The 25,462-nt window shown below is 42.7% G+C and overlaps 1 long non-coding RNA gene across 26 annotated transcripts in view; it reads right to left on the bottom strand.

The window, feature by feature from the left end:
- The window catches only part of LOC143650890 (uncharacterized), a 148,267-nt gene that overhangs the window by 83,214 nt on the left and 39,591 nt on the right, over window positions 1–25,462 (bottom strand). For 20 of the 26 annotated variants that reach the window (XR_013159721.1, XR_013159725.1, XR_013159729.1 and 17 more), the window contains one exon: window positions 20,851–23,719. The exons of 4 other annotated variants lie outside the window; for them this stretch is intronic. This is a non-coding gene — a long non-coding RNA (uncharacterized LOC143650890). Of the gene's footprint in view, window positions 1–20,850; window positions 25,064–25,462 lie in introns of those variants that run through there. 2 more of the 26 variants (XR_013159724.1, XR_013159734.1) reach the window with 2 other exon arrangements.

Below are 25,462 nucleotides of genomic sequence, written 5' to 3'. Positions count from 1 at the left end.
TCCCTGTCCATGAATAGGAAGGCGAAATATAGTTAAGATGTCAATTCTCCCCAAACTGATCTACAGATTCAACACAGTACCAATCAAAAATCCAACAACCTACTTTGAAGATTTAGAAAAGCTAACTACCAAATTCATCTGGAAGGGAAAGAGACCCTGAATAGCTAAAAGCATCCTAAGAAAGAAGAACAAAATGGGAGGATTAACACTCCCTGACTTTAAAACCTGTTATAAAGCCATAGTGGTCAACACAGCATGGTACTGGCACAAAGATAGAAGCATTGACCAATGGAATAGAATTGAGAGTGCAGAAATAGATCACCAAATCTATGGTCAACTGATTTTTGACAAGGCCCCTAAATCCACTGAAATGGAACAAAAGAGTCTTTTCAATAATTGGGCATAGAAGAACTGGATATCAATAACCAAAAGAATGAAAGAGAACCCCTATCTTACACCCTAAACAAAAATTAATGCAAAGTGGATCAAACACCTAAATATAAGAACTTCTAGAAGAAAATTGAGGGAAACATCTTCAAGACCTAGTAGTAAGAGGTAGCTTCCTAAACTTTACACCCAAAGCACAAGCAACAAAAGAAAACACAGATAAATGGAAACTCCTCAAAATCAAATGCTTCTGCATCTCAAAAGACTTTGTCAAAAAGGTGAAGAGTCAGCCAATTCAATGGGAAAAAATATTTGGAAATCACATATCAGACAAAGGTTTGATTTTCCTGTATGTACAAAGAAATCATTCAACTCAACAACAGAAGAACAAACAACCCAGTTATGAAATGGACTAAAGATATGAACAGGCATTTTTCTGAAGAGCAAATACAGATGGCTCAAAAGCACATGAAGAGATGTTCATTTTTATTGGCTATCAGGGAAATGCAGATCAAGACTACAATGAGATACCACCTCACTCCTATAAGAATTGCTGCATTAAACAAACAGGAAACTATATATGTTGGAGAGGATGTGGAGAAACCGGGACACTTATGCACTGCTGGTGGGAATGTATAGTGGTGCAGCCACTATGGAAGACTGTTCGGTGGTTCCTTAGAAAACTAAATATCGAGTTTCCCTATGACCCAGCAATAGAACTACTTGATATATACCCATAAGAGCTGAAAGCAATGACACAAACAAACATTTGCACACCGATGCTCATAGCAGAATGATTCACAATCATGAAAAGATAGAAACAAACCAAATGCCCAGCAATATTTTGTTGAGTGGATCAACAAAATGTGGTATATACATATGATGGAATATTATGCAGCAGTAAGATAAAATGACATCCTGAAGCATATGACAAGATGCATGAGCCTTGAGGACATAATGCTGAGTGAAATTAGGCAGATACAAAAGGATAGATAGTGTATGATTCCACTTTTATGACCAGAATAAAAGACAAATTAGAGGCTTATAATACAGAATATGGGGGACTTGGAGATACATAGAAACTAGAGATAGGTGAACGTTTAGCTAATGAGGTTGATCTCCAATGTAATGGAATAGAAGGTGATTCTCTAGTGGGTCTATGTGTAATATTATTATATTGAAGATGAACAAGATTGAAAGGGGTTGTATAGACCCACGTGTCCCACTGATTAACACTAGAAATATGAATTAGTTCTTGCAATAATTACTTCAGAGTTACGATTCTTGTACAAAGAGTGTTTAAGTCCAGGGTACAGGGGAAAAACTGCTACTTCATGCTATGGATTATGTTCAAAAGGAAATCATCAGCACTACCACAGCAACCACAGAGGTAAATAATGGGGGGAGGGACAAGAATTAAGAGGAGGTTTAGATTTCTTATTTGATGAGGGTGTGTTTATTGGTTTTCTTTCCCTTGGGAACAGTGAAATTTGTCTAAAATTGAGAATGTTGATGGGCTGTGGACTTTGGGTCTTCTACATGATGCCCGATGAATGCAGGTGGCTGAAGGATGCACTGATGGAGAAGTGGATTGGTGATCAATGGTGTATACTTATTAATGAAGATTGTGCTGTTACAAAAAGGAACAAAGTCGTGAGGCATGCTATGATGTGAATGAACATGTGGGACATTTGGTGAGACAAAATAAGCCAGAAACAAAAGAATAAGAATGGTATGGTCACCTTTAGAAAATATTTATAAGAACACAGGGGCCTAGATTATAAGCTTTAGAGCAGACACATTAAGTCCAGAGTGGTGATTATTATTTCTGTATTTTGAGAGGCTGTTTTATATATATCACCTGATGTTTAGAGATAAGAATGAAGCTGAACAGATTGGGGTTAAAGTAACTCAGAACATAGGGGTAAGGAAGACAGTGTCTATATTTTAGAACCACACATAGTCTTTGAGACCAATGGAAGAAATGTTGATTTGATTTGGAACTAAAATTTTCTGTAGGGCATAATCTAACTCAACCTATCTGTATAGCTCATTTCAACAATTAAAAAACCAGGAGCCCCCCTCCCAAAAAAACCCAGGATCCCAGAATAAGAGGTCTTATAATCTTGTATAGACTATTGTAATGCCTGGATACATCCTAGAGTATATTAAGCAGATAATCAAAAAGCATTGGTAAAGTCCCCTGAGGGAGGGGAGAAAGAATATTAACTATCAAACCTTACCATCAGGGAATCCCATGATACTGTGATATTAAATTTTAGGGACACCCAAATCAATAGGCCAAGCTCTTGATCCTGAGGCTTACTCTTGTGAAGCTTAGGTAGGTAGCAGAGAAGGTTAGACTACCTATAGGCATGCTAAGAGTTACTACTGGAGGACTTCTTTTGTTGCTCAGATGTAGCCTCACTCTCTCTAAGCAAGTGAAATCATTACCTTTCCCTCTACATGGGACATGACATCCAGGGGTGAAAGTCTCCATGGAAATGTGGGAGATGACTCCCAGGGATGAATCTGGCCCTGGCATGACGTGATCAACAATCCCATCCTGACCAAAAGGGGGAAAAGAAGTGTAAAATATCAGTGGCAGAGAGAATTCAAATAGAGTCGAGAAGCTACTCTGGAGGTTGCTCTTATGAAAACTTCAGTTAGATCTTGCTACCTATCATAACCTGTCAACCCCAACCAGGACCATTATAGCCAATCCTAAAGAATATCTAGAGCAATATATAAGATTCCACAAGTTTTCTATGCAGTAGAGTAATTTTCCAGAAACCTACAACCTCTAGAAGGGTCCCTCGTCAAGATAAGTCCTGAAACCTAGAGGGCCCAACCTCTCCAGAACATCAGATAGTTCCATCTCCTTAACCCATATTATTAACAGACCCTTCCAATATGAAAAAGTTAGAATGACCATAGCCCAAACACCCCTAAAGAGAGGGTTGAAAAGATTAAAGGTGATGGTGAAGTTATACAGGGAAGATAAGATTTAACAAATGAATATGAATGCTGAATCATTAAATTGATGTCTCTTTTAGTCTCCAGTGTTATAGAGTAGCTAGAAGTAAAAACCTAAAATTGCAGAATTGTAACCCTTGTTAAACTCTGAAACATGTTCTAGAACTAATTGTGGTGTGATGCTTTGAATTTTATAACTTTTTTGTATATATTTTTCACAAAAAAGAAGGAAAAAAGTTAATTGTAATGATAAAACAAATATTTAAGCCTTCTAGCCTCCTATATTCTGGAGTAGCTAGAAGGAAAAATTTGAGGGTATTCTATGGTAGCCCATGACAAACTCTGGGATCTGACCTATAGCTACTTGTTGAGGAATGCTTTGAAAACTATTGCTTTTTTTTTATTTCTTTGTATATATGTTATATTAAACAATAAAAAAGTTTAAAAAATTAATACTGGGACTGAAAACCGTAATAACTAAAATCAAAAATTCCTTAGAGTGGTTCAACAGCAGATTGGACCTAGCAGAAGAAAAAAGCCGTGAACTTGAAGATGTGACAATTAATATTGTGCAATCTAAGGAGCAGAAATAAAGAAAACTGAATAAAGCCTAAGAGTCCTGTAGGAAACCTTCAAGCATACCAATTGTGCCTGTTTGAAAATGTTGTGTACCCCAGAAAAACCATGTTATTTAATATGGTTGGGTAGGATCTTTTTTATTAAGTTGTTTCCATGGAGATGTGACCCACACAATTGTGGGTGAGATGCTTTGACTAGGTGGTTTCCATGGAGATGTACTCCACCTATTCAAGGTGGGGTGCTCACTACAGTCCTCTAAGCAGGAACCATTTTGGAAAAAGCTTCAAAGCCAACAGACAGAGACATTTGGAGATGCAGAAAGAAAACACCCCTGGCTAAGCCATTTGAAACCAGAAGCCAAATGACCAGCAGATGTCAGCCACATGTCTTCCCAGATCAGCCTTTCTTGAGTCAAGTTACTTTTCTTGGATACCTTAGTTTAGCTACTTTTTTAATGGCCTTAGGACTATACACTTGTAACTTAATAAATTCTCTTTATAATAGCCAACCCATTTCTGGCACATTGCATTAACAAATTAAAATGCCACTATATGCATTATGGGAATCATAGAAGGAGAAAAAGAGAGGAGGAGGCAGAGAGAACATTCGAGAAACTTCCCAAATTTAATGAAAGACAATCACAGTGAACTTCACACAGGATAAGCCCAAAGAGAGCCACAAGACACATTGTAATTAAATTGCTGAATGCCAAAGGAAAAAAAGGAGGATCTTTAAAGCTGTAACAGAGAGATAATATATCATGTACAAGGCTCCCTCAATAAGATTAAGTACCAATTTCTAATCAGAAACCATTGGGGTAAAAAAGCAAGGGGATAACAAAGTTCAGTTAAAAAAAAAGTTGCCAACTAAAGATTCTATACCTAGCAATTGAATTGCTATACCTAGCAATTCAAAACTTAATACAAACTGTGCCCTTGTGCCAGTACAAAAGAGTGTTGTACTGGCACAAGGACATGCCTATTGAGCACTGGAATAAAATCAAGTTCAGAAGTAAACCCACACATGACAGGGGTGTCAAGTTCACTTAATGGGGAAAGAATAGTATCTTCATAAATGGTGCTGGGACAACTGGACAGTGTTTGATAACTGCTACGTGCAGTTACATATTAGTCTAATCAACATATCTGGAAAGCTGGGGGGGAAGGGGTTCTCTTAGAATATTTGTTAAGTGTCAGGTGGCAGCAGCGCACAAATGAGCAGATTGAGGTCCTTCAATCCTGTACCACTCACACCCAGGTCCCACAAACTACATTAATTGACTGACATGCAGAAACATTAATTCAACCTTCAGGCATGGCCAAGAGGCAGCCCTAGCAGGGGTTGGGGTGGGCTCTGCCACCCTCTAATCCTCATCCCTCTCCCAGCCCTGCTGGTGATCTCCTCCTTTGGAGCTCCACCTGCCTCAGGTCCCAGGTGACCAACTCCTGCACCACATGAAGGAGGACATGCTCCACAACCTGCCCAAGCACTGCACCACTGCCCAGCAGTCTGATCCCAGACAGCTACTTGCCAGGTTTCCAGAGGGAAGCTTATGGGGGCCAGGTGGGGAGCCAAGGGCCTTCTGTTCATAGCCCTTCTCTCCAGACCCAGCATGGGGGTGCCTGGGACCCTGTGGCCGGATGCTGAGGGGGGATGCATGGCAGGGGGACCATGCACCAGGTGAACGTCAGGACCCCTAGGCACATGCCTGGCTTGTGGAAACTTTGGACCCCATTTTGCTCCTTCCTCTGCATGCCCACTGGATGATGTCTTGCACCTGACTCCCTCCAGCTCTGCACCAGGGCTCCGCCTCTCTGAGTGAACTTCCGGCCCGGGTGTTCCTTCGTCCCTCCTGCGTTCCTCCTCTTCCTCTGCCCCTACTGAGAGGCAGGGCCATCAGAGCTCGTGGTGTAAAGACCGATAAGGTGAGACAGGCACATTCTGGCCTGTATGATCTGGAGGGAACACTCGACATGTCTGAGCCATGCTGAAGTCCAGAATTTTCACACATGGAATGAGGATACCACCCACGAGGAAGAATATGGGCACATGTGCAGTAGTGCAATACCAGCACGGAAGATTGGCGCAGTCTGCAGTAGTGTCCATGCGCAGGACACTGACAGTCAACTGGCCACTGGCAAGCCTGGAAGGCTGCTGGCCCTGCCCTCGCGCAGGCCCAGAATCAACACCCTCCTCTCCTGAGATTGCACTGTGCAGGCGTGCTGCGGCTGTCCTGCCCCCATGAGAGTGGGGCCCAATCATCCCGTGAGGCACCAACGAGTAGGATGGAAATGGCGGGAAGGTCGGGGCCTATGAGCGTGGAGCCTACGGGAGCTGTGAACAGCGTGGAGCCGGCCGAAGGTAGTGGTGTGGAGGCGGCAAAGCCCTCCTCGGGAACTGGGCTTGGGAAGGGGCTCGGGGCACCAGGCGCTGGCAGAGGGGCAGGGGGCATCTCCCGCTCTCTCCAGATGGAAGTCACATTTGTGGGAAGCCTCAGCTGTTCCACAAAGAGGAAGCACAGTTACCCACATTTTTCCCACCTGGATTTAACTCATTGTTCAATCCGGATTTTGCTCAAGACATCGTTTCATTTCTTTTCATACCTCTTAAAATAAAGGACCTTCTCTTCCCCTACCACACTTAAGGGAATAAATAATTTCTGTTATCTTCATCTCTCAACCAATCGGTATCCAAATTCTCCTCTTTATCCCAGAATGGCTCTTACACGTAGATTTCCTCCCACAGAGCCCTTCTTTTCTTTCTGACACTGACTGGAGTGACTGCATTCCCCTTGTCCAGGGGAAGAGGGACATGGCAGCCCCTTTAACTTGTTCAGAAGTTCAGAAATCGGAGCCCAGCAGAGTAGAGAATTGAAAACTTCTCCCCCAGCTATTGGTTGTTTTGTGGGGATTTCAGATGTGTGTAACATGGAATTGTGCAGTGAATCCCACATGAAGTCACTTGTTGACCCTGCCGAGTTGGATCGCGCTCCACCCGCTCAGGTGTGTTAAGGTGCTTTGTCAACACAGGTGGCAGTCACTCCCTCCGGGCTTACAACAGAGCTTGCTTTGCACATTTACACATAAATATTTGAACAGTGAGGTGTGTTTAGCACAAAACTGGCTTAGGTTGCAGCATGGCACCCTACCACAGCCCTCCTCTAAGGACAACAGAAAAGAAACAAGACAGATGCATGTTTATCCCTTTTATTATGCAACTTCAGTGATTGCCACTGTCCTAAGGGAGACTTTTGGTATTTCTCTTTCCAGTTCCTCAAATAAACTGGCATATTTGCATGAAGATTTACTCAACTTTACCATCAATGGAAGAAATTTAAAAGAAAGTGAGATTCTGTTTTCAGTTTCATCAGATTGTTTCAAAGAGGGCAGGGGTGCTATCTGGTGTCACAGGTCTTCAAATATGAAGCTGGTAGGAAAACAGTAGGTAAAGACTATGCAGTAGCCTGGCCGGTAAAATTTTTAGCATTTAAATAACTTGTTCCCCTTTTAGTCACTGTGTTAGTCAGAGTTTTGTAGAGAAAGAGAGCCAACAGGAGATATCTGTAAATATGAGATTTATAAAGGTGTCTCACGCAGCCATGGGAATGGAAAAGACCAAAATCCACAGGGCAGGCTGTGAAGCTGGCAGTTCCAAGGTAGGCTCTGGATGAATTCCACAGGAGAGGCTCGCTGGCTGAAGAAGCAGTGAAAGAGATAGTCTCCTTCCTTAAAAGCCTTTGACTGATAGCATTATCCCATTGTGGGAGACATGCCTTAGTTGATCACAGATGTGATCAGCCACAGATGCAGTCAACTGACTCATGATTTAATACACCACCTTCCAGTTTATCAACTAGCCCCAAGATATCCTGCAGCAATGTTCAGGCCAGTGCTTGACTAACCAGACAACTGGGCACATCACCTGGCCAAGATGACAACAGAACCTGACCATCACAGTCACCTTCCTAGGGGATCACACAAAACACAGACACGTGTACCAAAAACAGTGCTGGAGCCTTGCTCTTGGTAGCAAAACATGGGGGTGGAATGGCTAAATCCAAGTACACATGTGCACACCATGAAATACCTGGGCATTAGATTTCTAAAATGAGGAAGAAATATAATTAAATTCAAATGTATTGGACTTAATTTTTACATTATATATATTTATAATGGACGCAGGAAGTAAAAAGATATGAGAAAAAAAAAAGTTGGAAAATTGTGTTAATTGTACCCCAGTTTCCATTTCACAGGAAAGTGTCTGCTGAGACCTGTTCCTAATTGATGACTCTGGGAAGGGGATTTGGATTTGCGTGTGTATGTGCAGAAGTGGAGGGACATTTTAAATGTTATTGTCTGATTTTTCTTTTAGGGAAATGTAGGTAGCACTTGTGGAATTTTAAAATGGAAAGAAGAAAAATTTTTGAATGGTATTTGAGGATCAGATATTAATAACACTGTTAATTTCTTGGATTTGATTGTCATATTGTGGTTTCCACATAGGAAAATGTTCTTGACCTTCAGAACTTCACAGTGGCATATTAAAGGGTAATGGGACATTGTGTGTGCATCTTGTTGTCAAAGATTCAAAAATATTAGCCAGTGAGAAATTGAGGTGAAGGGTATAAAGGATCTCTGTGTCCTACTTCTGCAATTTTCATATAAATTTGAAATTTTTTCAAAATAAAAAAGTTAAAAGGAGAGGGCTCATACTATGCAAGTGTTTGGTTTTAATTTTTTTAATTGTGGTAACATATAATTAACATAAAATTTGCCATGTTAACCTCTTATAAGTGTACAATCCAATGGCAGTAATTATTCTTATAATGTATTACCATCATTACCATCAACGGTCAAACATTTTTCAACATCCCAAATGGGAACTCTGTACCCATTAAGAATAACCCTTGATTTCACTTCCTCTATCTCCTAGTAATCTGTATTTTATTTTCTATCTCCATGAATTTGCTTATTCCAGATATTTGATGTAAGTGGATCATACAATATTTGCCCTTTTGTGTCTGTCTTATTTTACTTAGCAAAATATTTTCAAGGTTCAACCATGGCATGTATAAGAACTTTATTCCTTTTTATGGTTGAATAATATTCCATCAACTGTCCATACCACATTTTGTTTATCCATTCATCTAATGACACTTGGGCTATTTCCATCTTTGTCTTTCTTGAATAATGCTGCTGTAAACATTGGTAAATGTTTATACATTTATGGAACAGGTAAATATCTGAGTCCTTGTTTTCAGTTCTTTTGAGTATATACCTAGAAGTGGAATTTCTGGGTCATAAGTTTAACTTTTTGAGAATCTGACAAACTGTTTTCAACAATGGTTGCAGTGTTTTACGTTCCTACCAGCAATGCAGGAGGGTTCCAATTTCTTTACATCTTTGCTGCATATCCAACACTTCTTATTTTTCATGTTTTGAATTCTAGCCATCCTACTGGCTGTATCTCCTTGTGGTTTTGATTTGCATTTACCTAATGATTAATGATGTTGGGCACCTTTTCATGTTCTTATTGGCCATTTTTATATCTTCTTTGGAAAAATGTCTATTCCAGCCCTTTGCCCTTTTTCCAACTGGGATGTTTGTCTTTTTGTTAAGTTGTAGTCATACAGTATTTGCAACTATTTTCTTCTATTCTTTAGATTGTTTTCACTTTCTTGATAATGTCCTTTGATGCACAAAGGTGTTTAATTTTGATGAAGTCTGTTTTATCTATTCTTTTTCTTTTGTTTCTTGTGCAAGGAACACCTAAGAAATTACTTGTGCATACCTAAGAAATTACAGCCATATTCAAGGTCACATACCCCTATGTTTTCTTCTAAGAGTTTTCTTGTTTTAGCTCATATATTTAGGTCCTTGATACATTTTGAATTAAATTTGATATATGGTGTAAAGTAGGGATTCTTTTAATTTTTTTATTTGTACATCCATCCAGATTTCCCAGCACCATTTGTTGAAAAGATTATTATATCCCCATTGAATATACTTGCATCCTTGTCCAAAATCAGTTGGTCATAAATGTGTGGGTTTAATTCTGGCCATTGAATTCTATTGCATTGGTCGATATGTCTGTAGTTATGCCAGTACTACACCATTTAAAAAAAATTTTTTTTTATTAATCAAAAAAAGAAAAGAAATTAACACATTTAGAAATCATTCCATTCTACACATGCACTCAGTAATTCTTAGTATCATCACATAGATGTATGATCATCATTTCTTAGTACATTCGCATCGATTTAGGAAAAGAACTAGCAAAACAGCAGAAAAAGATATAGAATGTTAATATAGAGAAGAGAATTAAAATAATAATACTAATAAATATATATATATATATAAAGGAAAAAGAAAAAAACAAAAACAAAAGATACAAACAAACAAACAAACAAACAAAAAACTATATTTCAGGTGCAGCTTCATTCAGTGTTCCAACATAGTTACATTACACTTAGGTATTATTGTGCTGTCCATTTTTGAGTTTTTGTATCTAGACCTGTTGCACAGTCTGTATCCCTTCAGCTCCAATTACCCATTATCTTACCCTGTTTCTAACTCCTGCTGGTCTCTGTTACTAATGATATATTCCAAGCTGATTCTCGAATGTTGGTTCACATCAGTGGGACCATACAGTATTTGTCCTTTAGCTTTTGGCTAGACTCACTCAGCATAATGTTCTCTAGGTCCATCCATGTTATTACATGCTTCATAAGTTTAGTCTGTCTTAAAGCTGCATAATATTCCATCGTAGGTATACGCCACAGTTTGTTTAGCCACTCATCTGTTGATGGACATTTTGGCTGTTTCCATCTCTTTGCAATTGTAGATAATGCTGCTATAAACACTGGTGTGCAAATGTCCGTCTGTGTCTTTGCCCTTAAGTCCTTTGAGTAGATACCTAGCAGTGGTATTGCTGGGTCGTAATCCATTCTGCCAGTCTATGTCTTTTGATTGGGAAATTCAGTCCATTAACTTTTAGTGTTATTACTGTTTGGATAATATTTTCCTCTACCATTTTGGCTTTTGTATTATATATATCATATCTGATTTTCCTTCTTTCTACACTTTACTCCATACCTCTCTCTTCAGTCTTTTCATATCTGACTCTAGTGCTCCCTTTAGTATTTCTTGCAGAGCTGGTCTCTTGGTCACAAATTCTCTCAGTGACTTTTTGTCTGAGAATGTTTTAATTTCTCCTTCATTTTTGAAGGACAATTTTGCTGGATATAGAAGTCTTGGTTGGCAGTTTTTCTCTTTTAGTAATTTAAATATATCATCCCAGTGTCTTCTAGCTTCCATGGTTTCTGCTGAGAAATCTACACATAGTCTTATTGGGTTTCCCTTGTATGTGACAGATTGTTTTTCTCTTGCTGCTTTCAAGATCCTCTCTTTCTCTTTGACCTCTGACATTCTAACTAGTAAGTGTCTTGGAGAACGCCTATTTGGGTCTATTCTCTTTGGGGTGTGCTGCACTTCTTGGATCTGTAAATTTAGGTCTTTCATAAGAGTTGGGAAATTTTCAGTGATAATTTCTTCCATTAGTTTTTCTCCTCCTTTTCCCTTCTCTTCTCCTTCTGGGACACCCACAACACGTATATTTGTGCGCTTCATATTGTCATTCAGTTCCCTGATCCCCTGCTCAAGTTTTTCCATTCCTTTCCCTATAGTTTCTGTTTCTTTTTGGAATTCAGATGTTCCATCCTCCAGTTCACTAATTGTAGCTTCTGTCTCTTTAGATCTGCCATTGTAGGTATCCATTGTTTTTTCCATTTTTTCTTCTTTGTCCTTCACTCCCATAAGTTCTGTGATTTGTATTTTCAGATTTTCTATTTCTTCTTTTTTTCATCCCATGTCTTCTTCATGTCCTCCCTCAATTTATTGATTTGGTTTTTGAAGAGTTTTTCCATTTCTGTTCGTAGATTCAGCATTAGTTGTCTCAGCTCCTATATCTCATTTGAACTATTGGTTTGTTCCTTTGACTGGACCATATCTTCAATTTTCCGAGTGTCATCCATTATTTTCTGCTGGTGTCTGGGCATTTGATCAGATTTCCCTGGGTGTGGGACCCGGCTGGTTGAAAGGTTTTTCTGTGAAATCTCTGGGCTCTGTTTTTCTTTTCCTGCCCAGTAGGTGGCACTCGTGGCGCTCGTCTGTCTGAGGGTCCCACCAGTAAAAGATGCTGTGGCTCCTTTAACTTGCCAATCCGAATCTCGCAGTTGGCCCGGGAAACCGCGCGTGGAGGGGAGGTTCACCGGCCGCCGCGGCTTGGGGGAGTGCCGGTCCAAATTGCCCAGCTGGCCCGAGACGCCAAGCGTGGTGGGAGGGCCCCGCTATCCAATGTTCCCAGTCAGACCAGGGAGCCACGTGCGTGGAGGGGACCCCAGTCGCCAGCCGCCCCGGCTGGGAAAATGCACGCCCCTCGGGTATCTCACCGCAGTGGATTCTCCCTGCCCGTTCAGCCATTCCAGAATGGGGTACGCTGTCTTTTTGGTCTCTGGCGTGGCTCCGGGAGCTGTTTCGTATTGTTTCTGTTTCTTTAGTTGCTGTTCTGGAGGAGGAACTAAGACCCACGCATCTTACTAAGCCGCCATCTTCTCCGGAAGTCCAGCACTACACCATTTTGAATACTGTATACTTTGTAGTAAGTTTTGAAATCAGGAAATGTTTGTTCTCTGTTTTTCTTTTTGAAGACTGTTTGGCTCTCCTGAGTTCCTTGCTCTTCCATATGAATTTTGGATTTGATATGTCTCTTAAGTTCCTTTTAATCTGTTAGGATCATCCTTTTGCTCTTTTTTCTCCTTCAAATTTATTTGTTAAAAAAAAGACAGTTTGCTCTGTGAAATTTCTCATAGTCTGCATGCTGCTAATTGCATTCCCATATGTCATTTAACACATTCCTCATCCCTGTCTTCATTGAACTGGTATTCAGGTCTAGAGTCTTAATGACTTACAGGTTTCATTCATTTGGCAGTAATCCTTAATAGGTATTTCACAATGCTTGGTTATTTTTATTGTAAAGTTATTGGCCATTAATAATCACTGTCTAGATCTAATCATTCATTAGGAATTTTAAAATCAGTGTCTATATTGATCTTTTAAAAATTGTTATGAAATGTTTCCTGGAGAGGTTTTATAATCATTTTTTATTTATATGGGAAAGCTATTTGTATATATATTATCTTATTCAATTTCCTTGCTAGTCCTTATGATGTTTTATATGATTTTCTAGAACTTTCTAATTGATCATGTCATTGTCAGTTTTAGTATTTTTGACTTCTTGTTTCCATTTATTTATTCCCCCCCACCCCCACATTTTTTCTTGCATTATTGCATTGGTAAGCTTTGAACAACCCTGACTGGCATCAGCAGTGAGGTGCTGTCACCTTTCCTTGACCCTGAGTTTTATTAAGGGGATATCTGTGGCATCATTTCACACTTTGGGGAATAGCTGACCATTAAGGGACCCGATTCATCTTTGGCGCCCTGTCCACTTCAGGACTTTGGCTGGACACCTGTCCTCAGCTTACCTTAACCCCCACCCAGGGCTATCTGACCTGCATTCAGGCCTCTGACTCTTAATAGATTCTGAATTTTTAAATTTTGTTTCCACAGGGCAGGCCAAGTCCTCAAGGAAAATTGAAGACTTGATGGAAATGATGAAAAAACTACAGAAAGGTCATGTTTCTCCTTTGTTCCTTTGTGTCTGAGGCACATTCTGGGGTTTGGGATCAGGCAGACATGGATTCAGTCTGGGCCCCACATTTTGCAGTGTTGGGAAATTATCCCATTCACTTTCTCTTTCTTTCAACATTTAATTTTTTGAACTAATAATATGGCCCCATGGTTCAAAATTAAAGAACTCCATTGTTGACCACCTCTTTAGTTCTCACCACATTCATAATTTAACCCAGAAGACTTCATATTCTACCCCTTCCTTCCACTTCACTTCCTACTGTTTTCTTCTTGTTCACTGAGTTTCCTCTAAAACATTCCCACCTCAGGGAGGGTCTTTCTGTTCACTCTCCCCATACCTCCTACCAGAGAGCTGCTCCCCTCAGTTGATTTGGGTCCTCAGAGGCTTCCTGTATCTGAAAGAGCAATGCCTACTCCCACTTTACAACCCCTTGCCTCACTTTATTCCTCCTAATAGCAGTTACCACCATGCATTTTATGTCTGTTTCCTGAAACCCTTACCGAGAATATAAGCCCCTTGAGGGATGTACACAGTGTCTGTTCACAGGTGAATGAAAACAGCAGAGACATAGGGCTGGTACCCTCCCACCTCTGCCTGTTCTGTGGCTGGTCACATGTCACCTCCGGCTCAGTCTCCTTTCCTCACTGCAGTGGGAAGCCTGGAGCCTTGGATTGAGGTCCTGATTAACCATACTAATGAAATTCAACAAGGTGAACTCAGAAACTTGGCTGCCAGCCAGTGCCAACCACATGATTTGCGTGGCTTGGTGCACAGTGAAGTGTGGGGCACTTGTTAAAAAATTCCTAGGAAGTTTTTAAGACAGGGATAGTAGAGCACTAAACCAAGCACAGGGCCCTATTATGATGGTGACGTGTGTGACTGCACACCCATGAAGCTGGCACTTGGTGCCAGTTGAGCCCAACCAGAATAATCTGAGGTTTGAAAGCCTCTTTTTCCTCTGAAAAATCTGGACCCTTCCAAGATTGCATGAAGACAAATGTGAAATGTTATAGTTCAGAAGGGAATAGCAAGGCTGGCAGCTGCACCAGTACAATGTCTGAACTTGTGCTGTTTGCCCCAGCAAAAAAAGAAAGCCAGTGAGGAGTTAGGAGAGGCCTGGGCGCTCTGGGAAGCCCTGCAGAAGAACTGGATTCATGTAAGTTTGGAAGGGGGCCCCAGAGGTTCCCACAGTTTCTTGTGCCTCCCCAAACACAGTCTTCAAAAGACTCAGCACCCTTGCTATGGCCCACAGACACAGTAGAGGCCACTGCCTCCTCTGCAGCCTCACAGCCTAACACACTCTCCCTGTCTCTTACTTGGCTGGTAGAGTGTTTCCAAAACACCCTCTGAGAACACTTCCAGTTCAGGTCCTTTGCCTGGGTTTTCTTTCTGTCCATAACACTGTTCCTGCCAGATAATCTGGACAGCCAACTTCTTGTTGCCTCATGGCCTTTCAGCTCTAATGTCCCCTCTCAGAGAGGCCTTCCATGATCATCCCATCTGAAAACTGCACCCTGCTCCAACCTGGTCACATGCCTCTTGATGACTTGATTTTTTCCTTCATTGTTCTTATCTCCATATGTGATATACTGATTTCTTTCTCTACCCTCCATGTCAAGGTATGTGCATTCCACTGAGTCTTGATACCACCATTTGTAAATGTCAGAGCCCTTTGGTGCTTACAGTGAATGTGGACATAAAAGAGGAAGGGCTTGCCTTGAGGTATCTACATTTGGGATTGTAGTTAGGGGCATACCAAACCTCAGCACAGCACCCGTGTGACCATGGATGCAGTGGGTAGTCTCTGGTGCCTGAACACGTCACTGTGCTTTCCAGCAATTGGAGAGAAGGTACACATGGAGGAGATCTTGAACAAAAAGCAAGGTACTTGCAGCTACTTGGTCTCTGTGTCTTTGCCTGTGTCATCCTATATAAATCTAACTCCCTATAGGAACCTTTTGAAACCTGAGCCAGGTTCTAACCCTCCTGTGTCTTCTACCAGAATTGCAGTAAATCTGTTTCCCACAAAACCTGTCATGATCTTCCCAAACCTCATGCCCTTGATGAGCTCTCAGAAAGCACCTTGGTTCCTCTCCCCGCAGAGACACTCAGGATCCTCTGGCTACACTGCCAGGAAAAAGAATGTGAGTCACAAAGGTAAGAAGTTCCACCTAAGACTTGCCTTGTCCTATCCCTTCATTTTGTAGAGAAAGGGAAATGACCTTCAGACTCACATCCCCCATTTCTTCCCACTGTAAAATGTACAGTCAAGCAAGTGTCTTCCCCCCTCAGCCCCAGCATGAGGCGGTGGTGTTAAGGGTAACTTATTCAATGGTTCATCTGCTAGTTTGTCAATTAAATTTCATTCTGTGACTTTTATTCTTCATGATCCAGCTCCTCAGCTGTCTATTCACTTATCTGTTTCTCCATTCATTTGCACTTCCATTCTGTTGTTTGTCCACCAGTCACCAATCCGTCCAACTACCCATCACCCATATACCAATTTATCCAATTCACCATCCACCCACCAAACTCTCACCTGTCTGTCCATCTAAACATGTGTCCATTCTCTCTCCATTTGTCCTTTATCTTTCCATCCATTTCTCCACCTCCTTAGTTCTAACATAGCTCATTTTTGTGATCAGAGACCATAAGCTCTGGCACACAGAGATTGGAACTATTTGGGAAATCTGAAGAAATTGATGTGTGTGTGCATGTACACTTGGCCATGCCCACGCTGATTTCCTGAATCCTCATCATGATACTCTGAGAAAGCCAGTACTCATGCTACTCCCTCAACCCCACCATGTTGCAAAGAAGGAAACTAGGAGCCAAGGAGGTGAGGTACTAGGGGTACTAGGGTACTAGTGGTACTAGCAGAGCCACTTGAAGCCAGCCTTACAGAATCTTCCACAGCAAACTGCTGGGTCCAGATGTAGGCCTCTTGGGAAGGCAGCCCTGGTCTGATGGAGGAATCACAAGCTTCTCATCTCAGGCCCTTCCTCAGCTCCCACTTTCTGGGGGATCATTCAGGGAACATGACTGAGGACTGTCTTGTCCCTCCTCAGAAAGCACACCATGTTGGAGGACAGCAAGGAGTGGATTTCTGCCCTGGACTCCAAGATTACAGAGGAGAAGAATAAACAGAGGCAGCTGAAGTGAAGTCCAGTGCCCAGGGCCTGGGCAGCTTGGGATGGGCTATAAACATCTGGAAAGCTGGATGCAAGAGAAGCTGTGTGAGCTGGGGCTTGGAGGGTCAGGCTGGTGAAGGTGTTCTTAGCAGAACAAAGAGCAGGAGCCTGGGGGGGGGAGGGGTTCTCAACCCCTCAACCTTTTGTTCTGGGTCCCCAGGTTGGATTTTGAGGAACAGCTGGAGGGGCTGATGTGCCAGAACAAGGATCTTTCAGAATTTCATGTGAGTCACAGTCATCATTGCTCACCCAAATCTTCCATAACAGCTCCTACGAAGACCTGCTACATAGGCCCCAAACCATGGGTTATCCTTGACTCTGGTCTCCTTTTTGGCTGGCACACCCAGTTTCTCATGCCATAATGAGAAAATGGCTCTGAATCCAGTCACTCTTCACCCTCACTGACAGCCAGTGTTGTCTTCACAGCTGCTCCTGCCCACCCCTTCACATCCCTCCCTACTGCCCTCTATGATCCATCCACCCTCAGCCATCAAAAGAAACCTTGACAAGGCCCAGGCCTTGTTACTCATATACTGATATCCACAGAAAATGTCTGGAACCCTCACAATGGGAAATAACTGGACCCATCTTTGCCCTCTTGGAGTTACTTTTAGATTGGGAGGATACCAGAAGCTATAGCAAAAGTAGGCAGAGTGAGACGGCAGTGTCAGGAGGAAGGAGCATCACTGCAAATAAAATAATTCCTAGCATTTGCAGGATTCCCTTCAGGTTCAATTTAAATTCTTGCAAAATTCCTGAATATCAGCAGTCAACATGTCCTTCTCCAGTACAGCACTCTGGGCCTCTCTTGTGAAAGTTCATGGAACAGGCCTCCCTGGATGGGGGAAAGGGAGGGGGAAAGTGGTGGGAAGTGACTCTCACTGAGTGGAGTGGTTGGGTGAGTGGCCGGGTCCAGGAAGGCTTCTCTGTAGCTTGTGGGAGGAGGCCTGGAGGGATGGACAGGCGTCCCTTCTGTTACTTCAGAGGCCTGAGCAGCTGGAGTGGGAGATCAGCACCCAGGATGACAGCAAGGGGCAGCTGCTCAAGGAAGGTGCGGCCCAGAGGGTGGGCAGCCCTGTCCTTCCCTACCTGCCATGATTTGCTGTCCCCTCTTCCCACCACAGAGAAGCTGGTGCAGGTGAAGCTGGAAGATGTGAAGCATCAGCTGTGTGCCTTGTGTGGGGCTGATGGCCCTGCCACCATCACTGAGGGCATCTTTCTGTGCAGCCAGGAGGCTGCTGCTGCCATGTAAGGACAGAACAGGACAGGGCAGGGCAGGGTGCAGGGGGCAGTTTGGGGGCAGGTGGGTGCAGTTGGCCAGGGTGCTGATGACTCCCTCCCCCACCCTTCAGGCAGCTGTTTGAGGAGAACCAGAAGGCTGAGTTGCTCCTGGAGGTTGCCCAGTAGCACTGCCAGAACCTGCAGCAGAAATGCCAGCAGCTGCAGGAAAAGCACCACAGGTGGCTATAGGGCACCCCCAGCACCTATGGTGAAGGTGGCTTTGGGGTTCTCACCTGCCCCCTTGCCTTCTGTCTCCTGTCTCTTCTGGGCCTCTCTCAGTTTGAGCTGACAAAACTCTCAGGACTTCACACTCACTTGTCCCTCTTCCCACTTTGCCCTTTTCCCTCCCCCTTCTCTGTGTCCTCCTCATCCCACCTTGCCTCTTTTCCAGGCTGAAAGAAGAGCTTGAGAAATATAGAGTTCAGGTCCATGCCCAAGCACAGAGTACCCAAGAGGAAGGGTCCTGCCTGGGAGAAGTGGTGAGCATAAGGGCTTGGGGGATGGATATGGGAGCATAGACTATCCACCATAGGGATCAGAGAAGGGGTCTGTAAGGAAGAGCATTCCTGGCAGGGCACCACCTGGACGAAGGTATTGAGGCTGGAACAGCACAGTGGGGGCCAAGAGGAGTAGGCTGGAGGGGTTGGGTGCAGGCATGCATGGAAACTCCCATTCAGAACCCTGATCCCTTGCCCCTCCCAGGTGCCATGCCTCCTGCAGGACAAAGCCAGGCTCCTTGGAGGCAAAGAGGAGGAAGAACCACTGCTGTCCACCAAAGAGGGCCTGCCCAACTAGGCCAGCAGCACACCTGAGCCCTCCCTCCTCTCCACCTTATCCCAGCCAATGGGAAATAAAGGCTGTTTTCACACCACCTGCCTTGGCTGACTCTACACTAGGAGAGGGATGGGTGTCGGGCCCAAGACCCTGGCCCCTGAAAGCAGGAAAGCCATGGCCTGCCTCTACCCATAAGAGGGAGGCAAGCAGCAGTCAATTCATGCTTGAGAACAAAGTGAGGTGTAAGTGGATGTCAAAGCTGCCTGGCCCCACTGTGGGCAGTTTCACCACACTAGCCTCCTGGGCACCCCAGCCTTACTGTCATCTCTAGAACTTGACCACCCTTCTGGGGCTCCAGGCAGAGGGAGGCATGTAGAAGCAGGCCTAAGATCTTCACAGTGGGCCCAGGGGGTCTGCAAACCCACCCTGTAATTACTTGTTCAGTTCCTTTATGCAAGGCGGCAGTACACCCACTCCCAGAAATCCCCACACTAAGGAACAGTGTACAGATACCCTCAGTTAAACTGTTCATACATAGGAAAGGGCTGCAGAATGCCTGCTGCCCTTGCAGCTGATCTGAGAAAGAGAAATTCATAGGCACTAAATATACAACTAAAACACATTTGTTAACAGGAATGTAGTGGAGTCCCCCATTGTTCCTGGAAGTCATACTCTATAATGTTACTGGTGATTAGCAAATCCTAGGAGCAAGGTTAGATTCTCAGGAGCCTCTGGTTATACAATTTTGTTAAGGTATCAATGCAGAACTTTGTTTTATGTGTATTTCTGTTAAAAAACACCTTATATATTGTGCTTTGTTAAAATTAAAAAAAGGTCACCAGTAAAATCAGAGCTGCAGGTTTTTTGAAGAAGCTAGGAGATCTCAAGGCCAGGGTTAGGTGAAGAGCCTCAGTAACTATCTGGGCACAGCTGTTAAAGACATTTATGGAACGTCCAAGTTGGTGGTGGAGGGGGGTAGTTGGTTTACAATGACTGTCTGACATTAAAGTTTCTGATGACACAGGGGGTGTCTTTTATTATAAAGTGCAGAGTAGCTACACATTGATTAATATGGTATCAAAAGACAAAATGAAACAGCAGGTTTTACCTTTGAAGATCAATCAAGTGATTCACTACAGTATAAGACACACACAAAAAGAAAAATGATTATTTAAATTGACAAATAAAAGACTTTAGGCAAAATTCAACACATTCATGATAAAAACTCATCAAAATCTAGGAACAGACAGTAACTTCCTTTGTACTTATTGGTAAAATGTTTAAAGCACATTCTCTGGGTTGAGAGCAAGACAAGTATCCAAATACTACTTGCAGTTATTATGGAAGTTCTAGAGTGTAAAACAAGGCAAGAAATAAAGGCATAAGAAGCTATAATTATATACTTTTAAATAACTAAAAGAATGCACAGATAAATGACAGAAGTAAGATGGTATAAAAGTTTTCTAAAAACAAGTAAATATTACAAAATCAACTTTATATGTCTTACATACCACTGCACAAGGCCCAAAATGGCAAATGCTTAGGAATCTTCAATTTATTGCAGGAAAAGGATACAATATAGAAACAGCATTAAAATAAGGACATGCCTCAAGTTAAGATAAGCTTCATAGCCACCAAGACCACCCTCAGGTTCAATGATTCACTAGTAGGACTCAGAACTCAGAAAAACTGTTTTACTTGCAGTTATGGTTATTACATCAAGACAGCACAATAAAATCAGTAGCAGGGAAAGGGGTATAGGGCAGGATCTAGGAGTGATCAGGCACAAGCTTCCACTTGTCCTCTCCCAGGGGAGCTGTGTGCACAGCTCTTAATTCTTCCAGCAACTATGTGTGACAATGCACATGGAATACTTCAACTAGGGAAGCTCACCTAAGCCTGCTGTTTTGGTTTGCCAAACTGCCATAATGCAAAATACCAGAAATGGAACAGCTTTTAAAGGAGGAATTTATTAAAGTTGTGAGTAACAGTTCTAAGACTGTGTAAATGTCCAAATTAAGGCATCAACAAAAGGTTACATTCCCTCAAGAAAGGCTGATGCCATCCAGAACACCTCTGTCAGTTGTGAAGGCACGTGGCTGGCATCAGCTGGTCCCATGTTCCTGGATTCCATTGCTTTCAGTCTCTGTTTCCTGTAGAGGTTCCTCTCTTGGGTTCTCCAGGATTGGCTTTCATCTCTTGGCTTCCCTTGTCTCTCTCCATGTTCTGGTTTGCTTAGCATCTCATGGAAGGCACATGGTGATGTCTGCTGGGTTCTGCATTTCCAAATGACTAGGTCTTGTGTTGGCTCTGTTGATTCTCTGAACATCTTCAAACATCTGTGTCTCTGTCAGCTCTGAAGCTACTGTTCTCCAAGCATCTGCACATGTGGTTTCTCCAGAATGTTTCCCCATTTAAATGACTCCAATAAACTAATACTCACCTTGAATGGGTGGAGTCACATCTCCATCTAACCAGAAGGTTGCACCCACAATAGGTGTGTCACATCTCCATGGAAACAGTGCAATCAGAATTTCTCACCCTAAACAATAGGTCTGACCCCACAAGATTAGATGAAGATTAAAACATAGCTTTTCTGGGGTACATAATAGTTTCAAACCGGCACACTTGGCATCTAAGGGTTTTATTGGGGGTTCAAGTCAATCAAGGAATGTCTGCATGGCTGTCCTTAATTAATTAGTCTCCAGCACAGGTGAAGCCCTTTGTGCATGAGCCAAGACCATCACCATAAATCACAGTTATAAACTCTCTTGCCCAGGTATACAGAGACACTCTTCTTATGCTATTTCAAAGGCTTAGAGGGTCTGTGCAGGGTTTGAACACCCCAAGCCTTCTGGATTAACTCTTTATGACAAAGGCTGCCTCACAAGGGGTCTAAGGGTTTGGAAAGGCTGGGCACAGACTCCAGTTTTCCTCTCTCTGTAGGGGTGTACCTGGGTGCACTTTATCTCAGATCAGAAAAAAGAAGTATGTGAATGGAGTGCCTCAGAACCAGGGAGTCCTAAATGGAGACTAGGCTAGAGTTTCATCAACAGCCTGGTGGTCATGCAGGTATATCCTTGCCCTGTACCCAGCCCTGACAGCAGAGCCTCCCATGTTCTCACCAAGCCCAGCTAACAACTTGACCAATTATCAATCTTACAGTTATCAATAAACAATACTGATGAACTGGTATGACCCGCACTACAACAGCTCAGACCCATGACTTGTAAAGCAACATTTCATGTCTTGACAAGGGGTCAGTAACTTTTAGGTACATCTCTTCAGCAAAACAGCTAAGGCCAAATCCAGGCCTGTTAGAATAAATACAGCCAGCAACAAATAGGAAAAGGAAATTTAAAAATAGATATTTACAATAGTATCAAATAAATCATGTGCCTAGGAATTAATGTAATGATTAAAAAATATTTCATCATAACAAACTACCCAGCTTAGAGAAATTTTAAAAGACATAACAAATGGAAATAGATCATGTTCATGCATTGGAAACTCATAACTGTAAAGATCCATAAATTGTTCCATAAGTTCATTACAATTTTCAGTAAGAATTGTAGCAGGTGTTTTTGTGTAAAAACACAAGAGGACTCTGAAATGAATATGAAACACAAAGGGTCAAGCATATACAGGCAGTTGAAAATGAACACTGTGGGAGGATTTACTCTACAGGAGAAGCTACAGTGATAAGATCTTGTGGTACTGATGGAAGGATGGACAAATGGTACCTCCCCAGACTCCTGGCTTTGCTCAGAGACTGTGAGTTCAACATCTGCTGCACAGGGAAGGAGGGCCCAGCCAGCTTGGACCCTGACCTCTCTCCTCTCCACCCCTCTCCTCTCCATGCTCCTCTGGCCAGGCCCACTCAGCGCAATCCTTGTCCACAACTGTGAAGAGTCTAAGGATTTATCCAGCTTGAAAGTCAGTATCTTAGCCTATTAGCATGTTACTATTTCACAGTCGTTGGCAGAAGACTGGAAACTATTAGGTCAGATTCACAGGGTTTTTTGGTCATGGCCCAGCAAGCAGCTTACTAGTATCAGCTTGTTTGCTTCAGCTCCACTTTCCATCAGTACAACACGATGGGCCCAGGTGGAAGCTAGACACAGTGGTGAGGGAGCAGCAGAAGAACCAAGGACCACGGCCCAGGATTTTTGGCAAGCAGCGAATGTTTTAGCAAGTAGCAAACATGCCCATCCTCATGTCATCCCCACCAGTAGACCGGGAGCGGTAGTCTCTGCCCGTCATGCTGTGGCCCCTTGACTACCTGGTGCCGGCATGACTAGTTGCAGGAAACCCACCAGCGTTGGGCCCTGCAGTCCTGCCTGTGCAGGGGCTTCTCCCTGCCCTCTCAGCCTGGCCCCTCCACCTTCCTGACCTCACTTCACACACTCGTGCACCTGCCAGTCTGAGACCCAAGGGAAGAAGAGTGTGTGGCCACCTGTCTTCGCAGTGTGCAGGCCTACCTTGCCCCTTTCCTTCCCCTCACCTTGCCATGCTCTTGCCTTTGGGGCCTGAGTCTCAAGGGAATCCTGAGGGGAGTGAGAAGTCACCCCACAAGCTCCTGTTCCCCAGGGGCACGTGGAACCATACTGGCCATACTGAGGCCCCTCTGCGGGATGGAAACTCCCATAGCCTGAGCCACCTCCCAGTCCGCAGGTTGGATGGACCTCCCAGCTTTTTCCTCACAAGACTTTCAGCAGAGCCCGCACTCTGATAAGCTCTCCACACATTTTCAAGATGATAATCTGGCTTCCCCAGTGCTTTGGGATTTTTGCTGTGCTGTTGGTTAGTATTTTCTTGGCCTGTTGTAATATATCAATAAAAATCATCATTTGGGGCATTCTGCTTTGAATGCTAAGCTGATCATTTTATTATAATTTATCTGGTTTCATTAGTTTCTTACCTCTATTTTCCATACCTCACTCATTTTCTGAACCCAGTGGAGAGAGGTAGGTACATGCCTCCCCCCAGAATTGTATATTTCTCTACCTCCCCTTTAAGTTTACCAGTTTTCACTGGGGTCGTATTGTTAGTTGCATAGACATTTAGAATTCTTACATCATCATCCTGCCAGATTAACTTTTCTATGCTTATAAATTTGGGTCTCTCTAAAAATGCCTTTTGCCTTAAACTGCACTCTGTGTAGAATAAGTATAGCCATTTTGGGTTTATTCTGTGTAATGTTCTCATAATACATAGACTCTAATATCTTTTCCTTCAAATCTTTATTTTTACTTGTACTAAAGGTCTGCATCTTGTAATCAGTATGTGGGAGATGCCCATGGGTGACTTGTAGGCCTATCACCAGGATGGGATAAAGAGCAGGAGAGGCCTAAGCCCCCATCCCTGGTTTTGTTGCCTGGTTGCTTTACAGTGGCTCAGGCCACATGGGTGATTTCACCCTGTGTGTGTATCCCCACTGAGAACTAAAATTTAGTGCAAATCCAATCAGTATGCAGAAAGGGATTTGTGGATAAGGAAAGGAAGCTGACATAGATTTTAAATATAATCACCAAGAATCAATGTAACGGGTGAAAATGAAGAAAAAAAGAGTATTTACTCTATAACATATAAAAATATTATAAAGAGTTATATAGAGTTGTCCAGGATGTAGTAATAGCCAGCCTTCAGGCAATTTCTCAAAAGCAGTCATTCTACTTTCTAACCATGGTATGTAACATTTCTGAAGTGAATTCATAAAAATGTATCTGACAATTAAGAAGCCTTCATCTCTAAGTAACAGAAACCCAAAACCTAACTGCCTCAGACAAAAATGATAATCTACATGTAGCAAATACATCTAAAGTGAGCTCTCATAAGTCTACTCTTGTATAATTCTCTGCATTTGAATGCAGGAAGAAACTGTGGCTTGCTTCTAACCAACACAATAGAGCAAGGGATGGGCTGCCACTCCTGTGCTTAAGGTACATAAGGCTCACTCTCAGTCAACCAGAGCAAGAGAGATTATCCTGGTGGTAGTTTCTCACACAGCAATAGACAGCACACACATTACCTAAGTTACAAAACAGAGCAGCTCTGTGTTTGGCTAATTCAGCAGCCCTGCCATGTCACCACTCCTGTAGGCACCTGTCTTCTTTCTGCTCTGCCATTCTTGGGCTTTGTGTCTCAGTGCTGCAATGTGCAACCTGTGACATGTCCACAAGCAGTGATGTCAGCAGAACAACATTTCCTTGTCGTCTTCTTTCAAAAAACTTTTTTCAGATGTGCCATAGAGTGATTCTCCCAATGTCTCATTGGGAAGAGTGGGATCACATGTCCACCCCCCAAAAATCATTGAAAAGATTAGTCTATGTCGAGTAGAACATATGGATTAAAAATAAATGAATAATGGGAATAAATGTTAAAATAAATATAGTAGATTAAAATGCTAGTGATCAATGAAAGGGAGGGGTAATGGGTATGGTATGTTTCAGTTTTTGTTTCTGTGTTCTTTATGTTTCTTTTTCTGAATTGATGTAAATGTTCTGAGAAATAATCATGATGAGGAATATACAACTATGTGGTGATTTTGTGAGTTATTGATT

The sequence above is a fragment of the Tamandua tetradactyla genome, chromosome 11 (assembly GCF_023851605.1).
Source record: "Tamandua tetradactyla isolate mTamTet1 chromosome 11, mTamTet1.pri, whole genome shotgun sequence".
Classification (NCBI taxonomy): domain Eukaryota; kingdom Metazoa; phylum Chordata; class Mammalia; order Pilosa; family Myrmecophagidae; genus Tamandua; species Tamandua tetradactyla.
Note: the sequence above shows the minus strand (reverse complement) of the source record. Positions and strands in the feature narration are given on the sequence as shown.